This window comes from Triplophysa dalaica, chromosome 10 (assembly GCF_015846415.1).
Source record: "Triplophysa dalaica isolate WHDGS20190420 chromosome 10, ASM1584641v1, whole genome shotgun sequence".
In the NCBI taxonomy this organism is placed as follows: domain Eukaryota; kingdom Metazoa; phylum Chordata; class Actinopteri; order Cypriniformes; family Nemacheilidae; genus Triplophysa; species Triplophysa dalaica.
The window spans coordinates 17588244-17603210 of NC_079551.1; the positions used below are offsets into that span (position 1 = coordinate 17588244).

General features: G+C 37.3%; 1 protein-coding gene across 1 annotated transcript in view; it reads right to left on the bottom strand.

The window, feature by feature from the left end:
- add3a (adducin 3 (gamma) a) overlaps positions 1-14967 on the bottom strand; it is a 79424-nt gene that overhangs the window by 62617 nt on the left and 1840 nt on the right. The gene's annotated exons all lie outside the window — the stretch shown is intronic.

The window sequence follows — 14967 nt, forward strand, 5'->3', positions numbered from 1 at the left end:
TATCACAATTGTATCTTTCACTGTTTGGAATGTGTATGTGAATGCCAAACAACTAAAATCACAGACATATGAAAAATAAACAATCTCCTCTGTATTAAATGAACAAATGAGACCAATTATTACACAGCTCGTTGGAATGCTTGATTCTGATTCTCAGATTACAACGTGCAGCAAATCGCTTTGACAGATATTTTTTAACAAATTAAATATAAATACGTCTTTTAATAACATGTATGACATTATATTTACAACTGATTGAACCAAATTGCCTGTTCATGACCTTTGAGCATGGTGTCTTACCTTAAAATTGAAAGTAAATGGCTTTTCCTCGTGGAAGGTCTGCATTTGGTTAAAATGAGCTAATAAAATATTTCAAATTTTGTTACTTTATCATGTGGCAAGTAGCTGTGTAATAAGCGGGATAATGTACAACCAGCTGGCTGTTAACAAGAAATAAGCCCCTTCAGTGTGACCCTTTTTTCTGCAATAACAACCAGCTTGCCTATACATTATTCCTTACGTAAAACACTTGAGGTATTGTAAATAAAAAACATATCACTCAAATTCATGAGGAAAAAATGCACTTTGCTTATTTATTTTGTATTTATAAACACATACATGTATATAATAATGTATAATATGTATATATAATTTAAATGATATATATACATTCATATAAAAAATTTTTTATATATACACATGCATGTGTGCATGTTTATAATACAAAATGAATGCACAGTACACAGACATACAGTATATTTTGTAAGCACAAACTTTTATTCTGGATGTGGAACAGCCCTAATTCGGTTTGATGAAATTTGAGACAATTGGTCCAGCGAAACATTTAGCATATGCTGCCCTCATTTGCAGTTAAATCAAAAGTTAATTCACAGCCAGGATGAAAAGAGTCTGATTCATTAACAGTGCATGAAAAGGTCACATTCACATCCATCTGCGTGCATATCACGCTCCCCAGGACATCAGTGTGTATCAGATGACCCGAAACCGCTCGTCTCCCCAGTTAGGTCAAAGGATCCAGATCATATTTAACATGAGGGTGTGACAGAAGATTACAAAGATTGCTTAAGCGAATCACGTAAGACGACCTGGACAACTGCAGGACCAAAAGTGTGTGAAGATATTTTGAGAAATTTTTATGTCATTTTTATATAATATAATTGTATGTAATTGCAAAAGATTATTTTTTAAAGGATGCACCCATATTTTCTTGGAAACAGGTCTTCGTTGCATTTGAACTTCATAAATTCAGAAGACAAAGGTAGAGCAGATACAAATGGGCGTAGGAAACATCCATACATACACCACATGCTGTTTGTTTAAAAAAATCTCATCCTTTCATTGAAGTGAAAGGTCCCCAGCTGTGAGATGAAATGACCTTGTATAGAAGCACTTATCTCTGTTGAATGTCTGGGGGTGTTTTGGCTACAGTATGTACACTTTACACAGTTAGCCCCCCTTGCCCTTGTGTTTGTCGCATTAATTTGTGGCCCCCAAAATAAAAACATATGATCTTAAAATTTGAATTTTTATTGAACCGAAGACATTTTCATTATACAATGCTGGAACACCTATTCTTTCAATTGGTGGTCATATATTTTTGATGTTTGATTGCATCAAAATACTTGATCAATTTCTTTATTTCATAAAATAACATTGGCCCTCCCTGGATCCATCTTGTCCCCCCCAGTTTGAGAAACACTGAACTACACACGTACATCCCAGGGGACTCTGACTCGCCACGTAAGATTTGTTTTTTTCTGCACTAAGGCAGGATAAAAACAGGTTTCTGTCTCTGCTACAACCAGTGTGTTTTTCTTTGTGTCAGCGATGGACCATTAAACCTTGTTTGCTGAGCACCGTCAGCAAGCACAAGCACAAAGCGTGAGATGATGTACAGCAATAATGATTTTTCAATCTCGCAGATTTCCTCTGGTCGTACAGGCTGCCACACCCTTGTGATGATAGATGACTAAATCGTGTTTAATTCTTGAATATAGGCTAGGAATTTGTAGCTGGCGGACAACGATACCTAGTAACAGCAACGGCAAACTCCCTTTGTTTCTGTAATCTGACATACTAACAACCCAGAAAGAGAAATGTGATATTTTCAAAATGTTTAAAAATTGGGCGTTGGCTAAACAGTCAGGTTTTTGGACTATGGGGCTTGAGCTGAAAGAAGGTATATACCATTGCAATGGAAAAAAGACAACCGTGTAAGATCTTTTATTCTGTGTATGCTGCGTATGTAAAAGACTTGGTATGGCTAAATCACATTCAGCCCCCATTCACGGTAGACAGAGAAACTGCGCATAAGAAAAGTAAACATGAAGAAAGATGAAAAATGCAAGGTGGTACATCCAGGATGTGGACATGGTTTGTGTTACAATACATAATCTTGCAATATATATTGTTACTGTGAAATAAACTAGGTCAGTAATAGTCATAAAAGACAAAAACAATCAAATGTACACTACTGAAGATTTGGACGACTCATTCAACTGTTATGTTAAACTGTTGTTTGAAGATCAGTGTTATGACAGTACCCTGTCATTTCTGCGTACGTGTAATAATAACAAATGTCATGTTTATATATGTGTGAAAATGTATTTTAGTTTTTTGTGAGTGACGTCAATGGGAAAAAAATTCTGAATGTGATTTCCGTATTCAGCGTGCTAAACTTCATAAAGAAACATTAAAAATGAAAGCGAAACACAACTAAAAAATATATATATAATATAATAAGATTAATCAGTTAATAATATTATTTTTATATAATATTCTATAATATTCAACTTCACTGGGACACAGGCCAAATGTCCTCCCATTTAACATAATTTAGCTACTATTCAAACTCTTACCTCCACTGTGTTGTGCACTATAAGCATATCACATAGTATTTATGTCCTCGAACCAAACCCCTAGGGTTCGTATTGGTTTCGTAAAGTTTTTTTTCAACATGAAATTCCCTTACGTAACAACTTTTCTTAGTCCTTTATTGAACAATTCTCCTGGAAAAGCACACCCACACGGCAACCAGCAAGAGCAAGAAAAAGAGCACCCCCACATGTAGACCAACAAGAGCCTGCCCATCAATGCGCTTCGTTCATTGTACCGAAGTTCAGCTGTGTTTGTCAGTGTTTTTTTGTGAGTGCTTATATCTCCACTTTGCTCTGCCTCTATGAAACACACAGATTTGTTTACAAAGCTCAGCGCTTTGAAAAGCGAGGTGTGCTATGATTGGCCAGTTAACCAGTGTATAGTGATTGGTCGATTACTGCAAGCGTGTGTCCGAAATGTGACGCCTCTAATCATATTTGGAACATCAAGTTCCAGAGCAATTGCACCCACAGGCACGCCCATCTTACTGGCTTATACATTTGGGTATAATCTACTGACGTAGATTTGTGGTGGTGTTGTTACACTACAGATGAAGATACAAAGTATGCAGTAATACTAGTGTTGGCTTGATACCAAAATTTTGGAATCAGTACTGTACTAGAATCTAATAACGGTAATATCGGTAAAACATCAGTACCATAGGTGATCAATAACCAGCCCCACAATAAATTATTTGAAAAAACATTAAGAAGCCTGCATGAAACTGCTGTAAATCCTTAATTCATATTTTATGTATCATTTTAAAATTGAATATAGCACCATCTTATTTTTACACTTTTGCACTGTATTACTGTAAAATGCTTTGATAATATAGACTTATCATCATAATCCCACAAATATGAACAATTCAATTTTGAACAACAGTTAAATGTTACAAGTAGGTATTTTTAACAGTAGCATTCAAGATGAATGATCCATATTTATAAAATAAATATGCAATGACTCTAAATAAATTCTCTTTAATATGTGACACAGATGTATTAGGTTACCGTCACTTTAAGGCACATTGTTTTTTTGATGCGGATATACATTTAAAACCCAACGGAATGTGCTTAAATTAACCTTTTGTGTTTTTGACAAAAGTCCTTGTAGAGCGATTCATCTTGTTCTTCTATGTTGCCGGTTCTGCGTCAGTTCTGTCATACTGCCACATAGCAGTGAACTTTGGAACAACAGTGATTCAATTACCGAAACAATCAAAATTCTGGTATTGAACCGATTGAAATCAAACATGTACCGGTAGATATCCAGAACCGGTTTACCGCGCAACCCTAAGTACTACTAGATTAATATAAGATTGGCAGAAACTTGCCGTGTTACCTCCGGTTTAAAAGTCAATCTAGTGTGCATTGGCCTGATTGGATTCATATGTTTAGAACTTGTCAATCACTACAACAGTCCTGCAGGGCTTTATCATATTTTAAGAGATTTCCATTCATGCATTTGGCAAAAATTCCCAAGAGATTCCCAGGCCACATCTGTTCTGGTAAAGCAAAAGCCCTCACATATTGAGATGGTTTACTGAACGTTCACCCATCCGTTATTTCGTGAAGTATACTTTGCAAGAATTTTCAAGTGAACTTCCTCTCTGCTCTTTGATCATGTCCTTGGGTTCAGGCCAAGTCTGACCACCATAGACTGTATCAGATGCAAAGCCCCTCTATCTCGCAGACTAATGCAATTATGTGTTTTCATAATTCATTAAGTGTGTCCGGTGGCTAAATGCAGTTATTTACATTTATGCAGTTGGCAGACGCTTTTATCCAAAGCGACTCATGTTGCACTGTACTATATATTTTGTTTCTGATATGTGCAATCTCCTGGGATCGAACCCATGACCTTGGTGATGCTGACACCATGCTTTAACCACTGAGCCACAGTAAAGCTTATTGCAATGCTTCCCTTTAGGGCTGGGCGGTATGACCAAAAATGTATATAACAATGTTTTCAAGATTTACATGGCTGTATTTTTTTACCACATTTTCCACTGATTGAGAGAGGAGATAGTGCTGTTGATTGACTTAAAATGACCTTTTATACTGTCATGGTAACAGTATCCCCTATCATAACTGAAAAGTTTAGAATTCTTTAACAGGTGAATAGAACAGGCAAAGGTAGCTTGTATACATAATATTTAAGCAAAGAAATAGAGACCAGAGCTCGAAATTAACTTTTTTCCTTAGAAGCACTGGTGATCCCAACTTCAAGAGTTAGTAGCATCCACCCAGAAATGAATAGTTTAAAACATGATGGTAACAATTGTACAATTATAATATGCATGTGATGTCTGTTGTGTTTTACATAGTCACAATGGATTCATGATTTCCTGAAATCATATTTTTTTATATCGCCCAGACCTACTTCCCTTATAAAAAAGTAGAAGTGTCGGAGTCATACTTAACGTAAGCTCCCAGATTCTCATACTGACAAAAAAACAGTCAAACACAGAGTTAGAATTTGAAGTCCAGATGAATCCACCGCACTAATGATGCAGTGTTGCGTAAGCGTCTCACTGCCTGCTAAGGGCACGGCCTTTTGTTTTTTCAACCGACAAGACTGAGATTCTGACGGTCCAGGACTCAAAACGCAGCTGGCATTTTAGCTCTAGAGGCCATGAGAACATCCAAACGGACGCCGAATGTGTCAGGTTGCATTAGAAATGCGACCAGCATGTTAGTGGCAGAGCAGGAATCATCTCTTCTGAGGCCACTAGCCGTGTCTGGCACAACATTGGCTAGACATAATTATGTAAGTACTGATGTTATCTAAGTGACCCTGAACTTCATTGGTGAATGCAGCCGTCCGGTGAATGATGGAATTATCAGCGGGTTGTGTATCCGGAATGCCGCTGTGCAGGAGATGGTTTACCCCAAAATAATAATCCTTCTTGTTTTTCTTCTTCCTTCTCGTTGTTCAAACTCCAAATGGCTTTCGCTTTTCTTCAGGAACAAAGAACACACTTTTTAGACAAAGTGTTGCCTTGATTTTTCTGAATACAATCGGAGGGATTTGTGAGTGCCTCTTCTTAAGCTTCATACAGATGCAAAAGCGTTATAAAATATCTAACATTACACATGCCATAACCTACAAATACGTTTGCTGAATCTCATTAAAGTTTTCACCTACGCCTCTTCATGCGAGTTTGTGGACATTGGAGTTGTATTGGTTGTCATCTACGAATATCCTTGTCACAGTTTAGAGATATTATAAATAACCCTGATATTACCATGATTACAGACATTGTATCGTACATGGCAATTTTGCACCCGCTTAATATTTTGCAACAGTTACAAACAGCCGTGTCAAACTGTGGGATCACATCCATTTTCTGGCACAAATAATATTGATTCTTACAGCATCAAGGTCACTGTGTTTTGTGACTGCGTGACACAGGCCATGTAGCAGATCCATCCGGTGGCTGCCGTCACCACAGAGACCCAACTCGTGACATCACAGGGTCACTGGTCTCCTCCCTGAAAAGAATATCACAATGACCGTCTCATGAGATCACACGGGGCGACCCAAATACATTCAACCGATAAAGACTAATTCTAGAGAAGAATGTGACAGCATTAACATTGTCTTTTATCCCAGCCTGTTTTGGCAGCTGACCCGAGAGACCATCCCTATCCGATCTGTCAAAAAGAAAAAGCGCTTCCTGTGCTCTTAATCGAGAAAAGGAAGAGGAAACGGAATGAGTTTCCCGTCTTTGCATTGAATTGTACCAGTGGCGGCGCACGTGTGTCATTCTGACAGAATAAAGCAAGACAAACATATAGGTCTGCAGTGTATTGAGTGTATCTGTTTTTTGCAACCGCACATCCTCAGTGGAAACTCTGATAGGAGTGTTTTGATAATCCGGAGATCTGCAGGACTCAAGTATCCCACAGTGAACAATGTGTGTCTCAACGGTAGAAAAACATTGTTGCAACACTGCACCAACATCCAATAACGGTGTATATGTGAATATTTGGTCAATGTTTCTTTCAGTGTTCACTCAAAAATAAAAATTCTTATAACCTTTACTCACCCTAATGTCACTCCAAACCTGTATGACTTTCTTTCTTCTGCAGAACACAAAAGAAGATATTTCGAAGAACGCTGATAACCAAACAACACTGGCACCCATTGATTTACATTGAATGAACACAAAACCACTGAGACATTTCTTAAAATATCTTCTTTTGAGTTAAAGCTAATATTATGACCACAAGAACCAACGAGATTGAAAATTGAGATTCATGGAGCGTGTGTGGGGCCAGTGTTGTATTATGTTTAAATCCAAACGTGACTAAAAATGCTCAAAATATTCATCATTTTTTCTAACAAACATATAATATCACTTCATAAGACTTGTATTAACTTTCAGGAGTGATGTAGATTGCTTTTCAAATGGATGGATGCCCTTTTTTGAGCAATGCCATTACAATGCTAGGAAATAAATAAAACTCAGTGTTTGGCTTAGTTAGATAGGAAGTCATACACATCTTGGATGGCATGTGGGTGAGTAAATTATGGCTTACATTTCATTTTTGGGTGATCCCTTTAAACCTTTCCTTGTAAGGGTTGACACAAAAGCAATAAAAAGATCTTAAACTACAGACCTGATTCTTGAGCCGAATGCCAACATGTAGGATAGTCAAGAAATATTGAAGTAGTTAAGACAAACCCTGAATGCACACACAAAACAGTAGAAGACTGCTCAGACAATGATTTCAGCTTTACTTCGACATGTTCTGGCTGTCAAAATACCAACGCTGCGATACCATAGCAATCCATGACAGCGAATGATTGATGGTGGTTAGTTCAATAAATTAAAACAAGGGGAAAGTGGCTCGACACCAATAAGCCTTTGGGCTCCGTCGGCAATGACTCCCTTGCGCGAGAATGAATAAAAGATTAAAGAGAGAGTTTTTCCAAGGTGATAACATGTTAGAAACTCAATGGCTCCGTTTCATATTACAGAAAAGTATGACTGCAAACACAGTAGCCAAAACATTGTTTACCATCATGTGGGATGTCTACCGTCATTAACGTCAAGGAATAAACTTATGTTGGATCTTAAGCATACATAACCTACTGTGCCACACCCGTTCAGGGTCATTTTTAGAGTAAACCGAGGCCTTGTCCTTGAGTAAATTGCCACATCCAACAAGCAGCCATTAAGTGGTGAGGAACTAGAGTTCTTGCATTACACATCAGTCATTATGCAAGAATATTGTCCCCAATTTGCTCTTTAAATGTTTCAAGTGTTTATGTCTTGTTTAGCAACACAACCGAAAACTTAGGACAGGGTAACACATTGCAACATTGTACCCTGTAAACACTGGCAAGCAAAAAAGTCATGTGGCTCTCGGGAACGCTTAACACTGAAATCAGGAAGTTTTTGTATATAATCGTTACCTTGGTTTGTTTGCGCACAAATAGTATCCTCGTCGCATGATATTAATGAATACTTCACCACCGGAGTCGCATGGAATATTTTACGATGTCTTTACGCACTTTCAGCGCTTTGAAGTTTGGTTGCGTTGCCATCCATGGAGGCGTAAGAAAACATCCAAAACTACCCTCATTTGCGTTCTGGGGAAAACGAAGGTCACGTGTCATTGAGTCTTTGATCCGGATAAATAATAGCTATATAATAGCTTGTAAAGAAACTGGAAGAAGATAGTGGTTTAAGTACTTTGTGTTGCAAGCAGGTTGTTTAAGTTCGTTCTACACCAAATCAAAGGCATATATTTTTATCAGGCATTTGAACAAGGCGGCTTGAATCTCTAAGAAATATGATCGGGGCTGTAAAGGTCCAGGATTAGAAGGGAATGCCATGCATTTGGATATAGAGTGCACGTTTTTCTCAGAGGTCTTATTTCAACACCCAGTAGTAAACTCGATCCTACGGTCAATACAAACATGGACTAACGCATCTTAAAATATCTACTGTACTATAAACACAGTCATTTTGGAAGAGGAGAGACTCTTCAGACGCAATTTGAAAAGAGACATCAATGCTAGATAAACCCAGATAACACATGTACGTCTGTAAGATGTCTGCTAAATGTCTGGATAGTGTCTAATATTATAACTATTTATACTATATTCAATTTACGTTAATATTCATTTGTATTGTTATTTTATCGTATAATAATTGTATTAAATAAAGAATTTGTTGAATTTTGTTGTTTGTTAATTTCAATAGATATACAATTTGTTGAATGGGTTCTGTAGTTTGGTCGCACATAAAGAAACCGTATGGTACATTTATTACTAGCGGCTGACCTTGCTATCACCGTCTAAATATAAATTATTGGAGAGGCAAGTTTAGACAAGTAACAGGCTCTCACAAGGACTCTATTGTTTGCGAATGTGTAAGGGCAGTCCACGAATGCATGCATGCGCAATAATTGCGAGTAATATTTATTTTTGTACGTGACGCCTGACCGAAACGAACATCCAAGACCTGTTTGGGTCGCTCATATGAACCCTTAAGATAAACACAAACTTAGTGTTTGTGTGCGCAATGTCCAAAGCTTATACTCCAATCAAAGAACTGAATGCAAGTCAAAATTGGATTGTCGGGTAAATAAAACATTTACAAGGAACTTGGACATTAACGTCATAAGGACCTGCAACCTAGTACCCCTATTGAAAAAACGAGCATATGCTTTTTAGGTATGTTTTGAATCATGGTAGCTGTTTTGAGCTGGTCCTAAGCTGGTCCTTAGCAACTAGCTCCTGCTCATAACCAGCTCATAACCAGATCAGGACCAGTTTAAACCAGCTTTAACAAGCTTAAACCAGCTCAAACCAGCTACCATGCTTCAAACCAGACCTTACCAGCATATGTTGGTTTTTTCAACAGGGACAGGGTTTAGAACGGTGTTAATACTGATATAAGTGACGCAAGTATTTCATCTTTTAGCTTTAGCATTAGCAGTGTTTGAAGGATGCCATAAGTCCCTAATAAATGTGGAACGAAAATAGCAACACATCTACACATTTTTGTGACAAAAAGTATCACCACAAAAAGGAGACTAATGTTTCTCACAACTGAGGAGAAAAAAGTATTATTTGACACAAATATATTGTATAAAAATAACGTGGTTCGTTATCGGCAGGTGTGGCAAAATATATATTTTTTGGGTCCTGTTTGTGAAAGCTTTTGTCAAAAACATGCGATTGATAACAGGAACTAAAACTAGGGTGTGTCCACCCGGGCAGATGAGACGTTATATTTAGGTTATTATTCTTTCCTTATTGAGCAATCAGTGCTATAGAGCTTATTTCCTTCATGGGCGGGATGCTACACACCGCCCTCGAAGTTACGGTCAAAGGGTCACACACACACATGCACATACACATCTGTACACAAACCTATTAAACAAAACACAAAGATACTATTGTTTGTACAGTTTTATGTATATACAATGTGCGTAAACTGTCAAGTTTTATGATTCTTTTCAAGTATATTTACAGGAACATTTATCTTTTTTGTGTATACAGCAGTGGTAAACTTGTTGTTTTGCAACTCTGCATTACACAACGAAGCTATAAAAATCACTTCTGGATAAACACACACTCAAAAACAAAACACTCAAGGGACTGCAGGGCAGCTCTACACCTGAAGATGCTCTCATGTACATTCCTGCGAAAGTTGAGCTGTTTTAGCCAAAGGGAGGGGTATACCATTGCCAGCGTGTATATATATCATCATAAGCACACAAGATTTCAGGTTTGTGTACCTAATTGTGAGACGGTACCAGTCTCGAACCCTGACTACAGAAATCCACATGGAATCCACAGAAACGTACATGCATAAATCCAGAAAACTTTAAGTCGTCTTAAAATACGCAAAGCTTTATGGAGGACGTCAACAGACAGAACTTGAGTAAGTGTTGTAAATTTAATCTAACCCCAAACCACATTCTGTTCCCTTCCTTGGACTACCAAACAACCCCTCCAAACCAAACTTGATTTAAAGTCTTCATCTCAGGATTCGCTGACCAAGACTCTGCATGATTTGCGATTAAAGCCAAATTACCGAGAAGCGAACCCATTGGAATCTGACATATTAATTTAAACAAACGCCAACAATATATCAATGACAGACAAGAGTTGTTGGATGTCTTTGTTTTGACTGCAATGCTGCTGAGCTTCTCATATTTTAACGTCGGACAAACAGACCCCTGCAGATTTTACAGACACAAAGTGTTGCTTTTAAACGGCAACAAAGGCCCGTCGTCCATTCCGACTGGAGGTGATGTAAGACAAACTCGGACCTGCATTCAGCTTCAACAAGTCAAAGGGATAGTTCACCAAAAAATTAAATTCTGTCATTGTTTACTCACTCTCTTGGCATTTCAAACCTGTATGACTTTCTTTCTTCCGCAGAACACAAAAGATAGTTTGAAGAATGTTGTTAACCAGCACCCATTTACTTGCATTGGTTTTGTGTCCATACAATAGAGGTTAATGGGTGCCGGCGCCTTCCGCTTACCAACTTTTTTCAAAACATTTTCTTTTGTGATCTGCGGAAGAAAGTCATACCGGTTTTAACAAAGGGTGAGTAAATAATGACAGAATTATCCTTTTTGGATGAGCCATCCCTTTAATGTATTTCTCATTAAAAAGAAAAGGTTTGGCACACACATTTTTCTAGCCGCGTCGCATCGAGATGAAAATAGTTCAACTTTACAGAGTGACTCGTGCGCAACGAGGGTCAATTGACTAGAGAAAACGACGCGGCTGGCGTTTTTTAGACATAAAGAAGGGGCCAGTGGAAAAGGTGAGAAAAAATACTGCTGTCAAGGTGTTTGTTTAGTATTATGGCTCTCTATACAGTTAAAACAAATGATTAATTATACAATTATATTTAAAACAACTTACACAAATGAATAAAATAACTCTTTTGTTAAATCCCTTATTATTCAAATTTTTAAGTACAATAAACTCAACTGGAATGCCAGACTTTTCAAATGCTCAAATAATGTCCTTTTCACATTTCAGCTCACAGGGTTACCAACCAAATCAACCACCCAATCTCAGTCTACATTTCAAAGCAGAGCGGGCGACTGGCAAGCCCATCTGGGAGTGATTTTGCTGCTCTCAGATGTGAAATGACAGTGATTGGGTCAATTAAACTTCTGACCTGGAACATTTTTACTAATGCCTTTCTTCAACAGAGATACGCTCCCCAGGGAGACCCTAGCACCAGCAACTGTCAAAGCGCAGACTTATCCCGCCCGATACCACCCAACACAATGTAAAATTTGTTTGCAAAAAGTTCAGAGTTGCTACAAAAGTGTCATGTTTAGCAGCAGATACGAAATCTTTCTACTAAAAGAATAGTGCCCCCGAAAATGAAAATTCTGTCGTCTATTCATTCTCATCTGGTTTAAAGCATCACAGCGAGGCACCAAATTGCTTGCAAAAACCTTTACTCATTCGGTTCTCCTATAAACTGCCAGCCTCCAACCGAACTCCAGCATCCTTCACAACTTTCAAAATACAGCTCAAAACTTACCTCTTCCACATTTATTTTAAGTTTATGCACTCCTACTTGTAAGTTGCTTTGGATAAAGGCGTCTGCCAATGAATATGTGTAAATGTAAATATGAAATCTTCTGAAGGACACAAAAGCAGATGGTTGGTTTTTGTCCATACAATGGAAGTCAGTGTTGTTTGGTTACCAACATCTACAGCCTCTGTAACCAAACGCAACACAATGTAATACATTTCCTCTCTACCAAGTTCAGTTTTTTGTCCTGACAAGCTGTGCCTAACACGTGACAACTCATTCAAACATCAAAACGGTTGTGATAAGGCCAGACACAACTAATCCTTAAATCATCCTGACACTCTTAATTCTGATTGGCTGTTATTTTTGTTCCTTCAAGTGGCATATCTCTTTCAACGATGACAGCGAAATGACTTGAAACTGGAAACTTGTCATGTCACGCCTGCTTAGAGAGTCCAATACGACGCTGACAGTCACAGGACAATGTCAATGGTGATCCGAATGGAAAAGACCTCTTTGGCCCATTCAAAGTCTGTGAAACGGGCCTTCAGTGTCACATCCAAATCGTCCCCACGGGGTCTGTCCTCCTCTCACTTCCTTGTGTTTGAGGCTGTGAGAACCATCTCTATGCGGCCTGTTTCCACCCACACATGTATAAAGAGATTATTGTGACCCGGCACTTCAGACAACGATGCCGTCTTATCCCAAAATATTATTGTAACCATATGATCTGCTTGTTTACATGTTGATGTTCTCTGTAATTTAACTTGTTTAGCTCAGATTCAATAATATCATTGAACATTAAGTGGATTATATCCTTATCATATTTTTATCAACATCTCGCATTATTAAGGCTGGAAACTTTCCATGGGAAAATATGGAAATTCACGGGAATAAACAGGGAATTTACCAAATTGCAGGTCACCCTATAACAGGGAACTTAAATGCAGTTTAAAAAAAATTGTGCAGAATAATCTTGGTTAAAACAACCAGATATGTTGCTTTGATATAGTTGAATTTCTAACCTGCACAATTATCAATCACATCCCCACAGTACACTACATGCGCTGTGCATTCCTCCATAACATAACAAATCCTTTCTTAAATCATGCCCACACAAAAAAATCCACAAATGTATGTTTCAAACCATGTGTTGTAAACTATTGTGCAAATTATACCATTGTATAAACAAATACACTGACTGATATTTACGGTAGGTGCGATATAGATTTTAAAAACTGTCTAAATAAGACCATCCCCCACAAACAATCCCTAAATCACCTGGGTAGAAAATCCCTATCTTCAAGACTATGACTATTGACTACCACAGGAATATTGAAGCCACAGTTCTGCATTTGAGTTTGAAGATTACGTCCATTCAAATAAGTTTTGATATTGCTTGGTTAAATATATTTTTCTATGGTATTAAAGTTTAACTAATTTAACCAATGTGTTTATTCAGTAGCTAGCCAGCCAGTAAATCATATGTTCAATGTAAGCTAGCAGTGTTTTATTGACAATATATGAGGCTAGCTAACACAAGCTGTGATGCTCTTTTACTTTCTGCCAGCCTGATTTCTTTATAATACAGTCAACTGGTCAAATGTTTGGACACATTATTGTCGTAAATGTTTTTGAAAGCAGTCTCTTACTCATCAAGCCTGCTTTTATTTGATAAAAAATAGAGAACAAAACAGTAATATTGTAAAACATAATAGTTTAATGTTTTAATATTTAAAATATAATGTATTTCTGTGACGCAAAGGTGAATTTTAATTTACATTTATTATTTCAGTTTAAGTTTTTAATTGGATTCAGTTAATAATTTTACTGACATAAATTAAACTTTAAAGTTTTTTGCTGGCACATTTTTTTAAATAACAATTTTGTAAACTAAAAAAACCTCTTACTTTTCATTTTTTTTGCAGCAATAATAATAATGATTTAGGCCTTTAAGCTGTCAGGTGTGCTTATTTTGCATATTGATAAACAAATACATAAATAAATAAATAAAATGTCAAAAGTGCATTACAAAATTGATTAAAACATATGAAAAAATAAAAGCTAATTCAAAAAAATACCTGGTCACATGACTGGGCATTAATCAACACAACCACAGTAATACACAATGTAAACGCCTTCACAGTTAGCAAATTACACTTAAACCTGTAAACCGGTTCTTACCTATGTCTGCAAATACTAGTATCTGCTCCACATGCAAACTGAGAAAATGAAAACTAGTAAAAACAAGAAAAATACAAATCAGATGCATGTGGGGCGGCAACACCAAAGAAAGGGAGAGTAACTGGCCAAATAAAAACAATACCACCACCGACACACAAACTCCTAAAAACAAAAGAAATTTCCATGGCCGAATGCAGTCAGCATATGTTTTTGATAAGCGTTAATGGAGAACCATGAGGTAATAATGAGGTCATGCTTATCCATCCGACAGCTTGAAAAAAGCCTGGTGCTTTCCATTCGTACTCCAGCCCGCACATACACATTCACTCATAAACTAAGCTTGTCAAGAT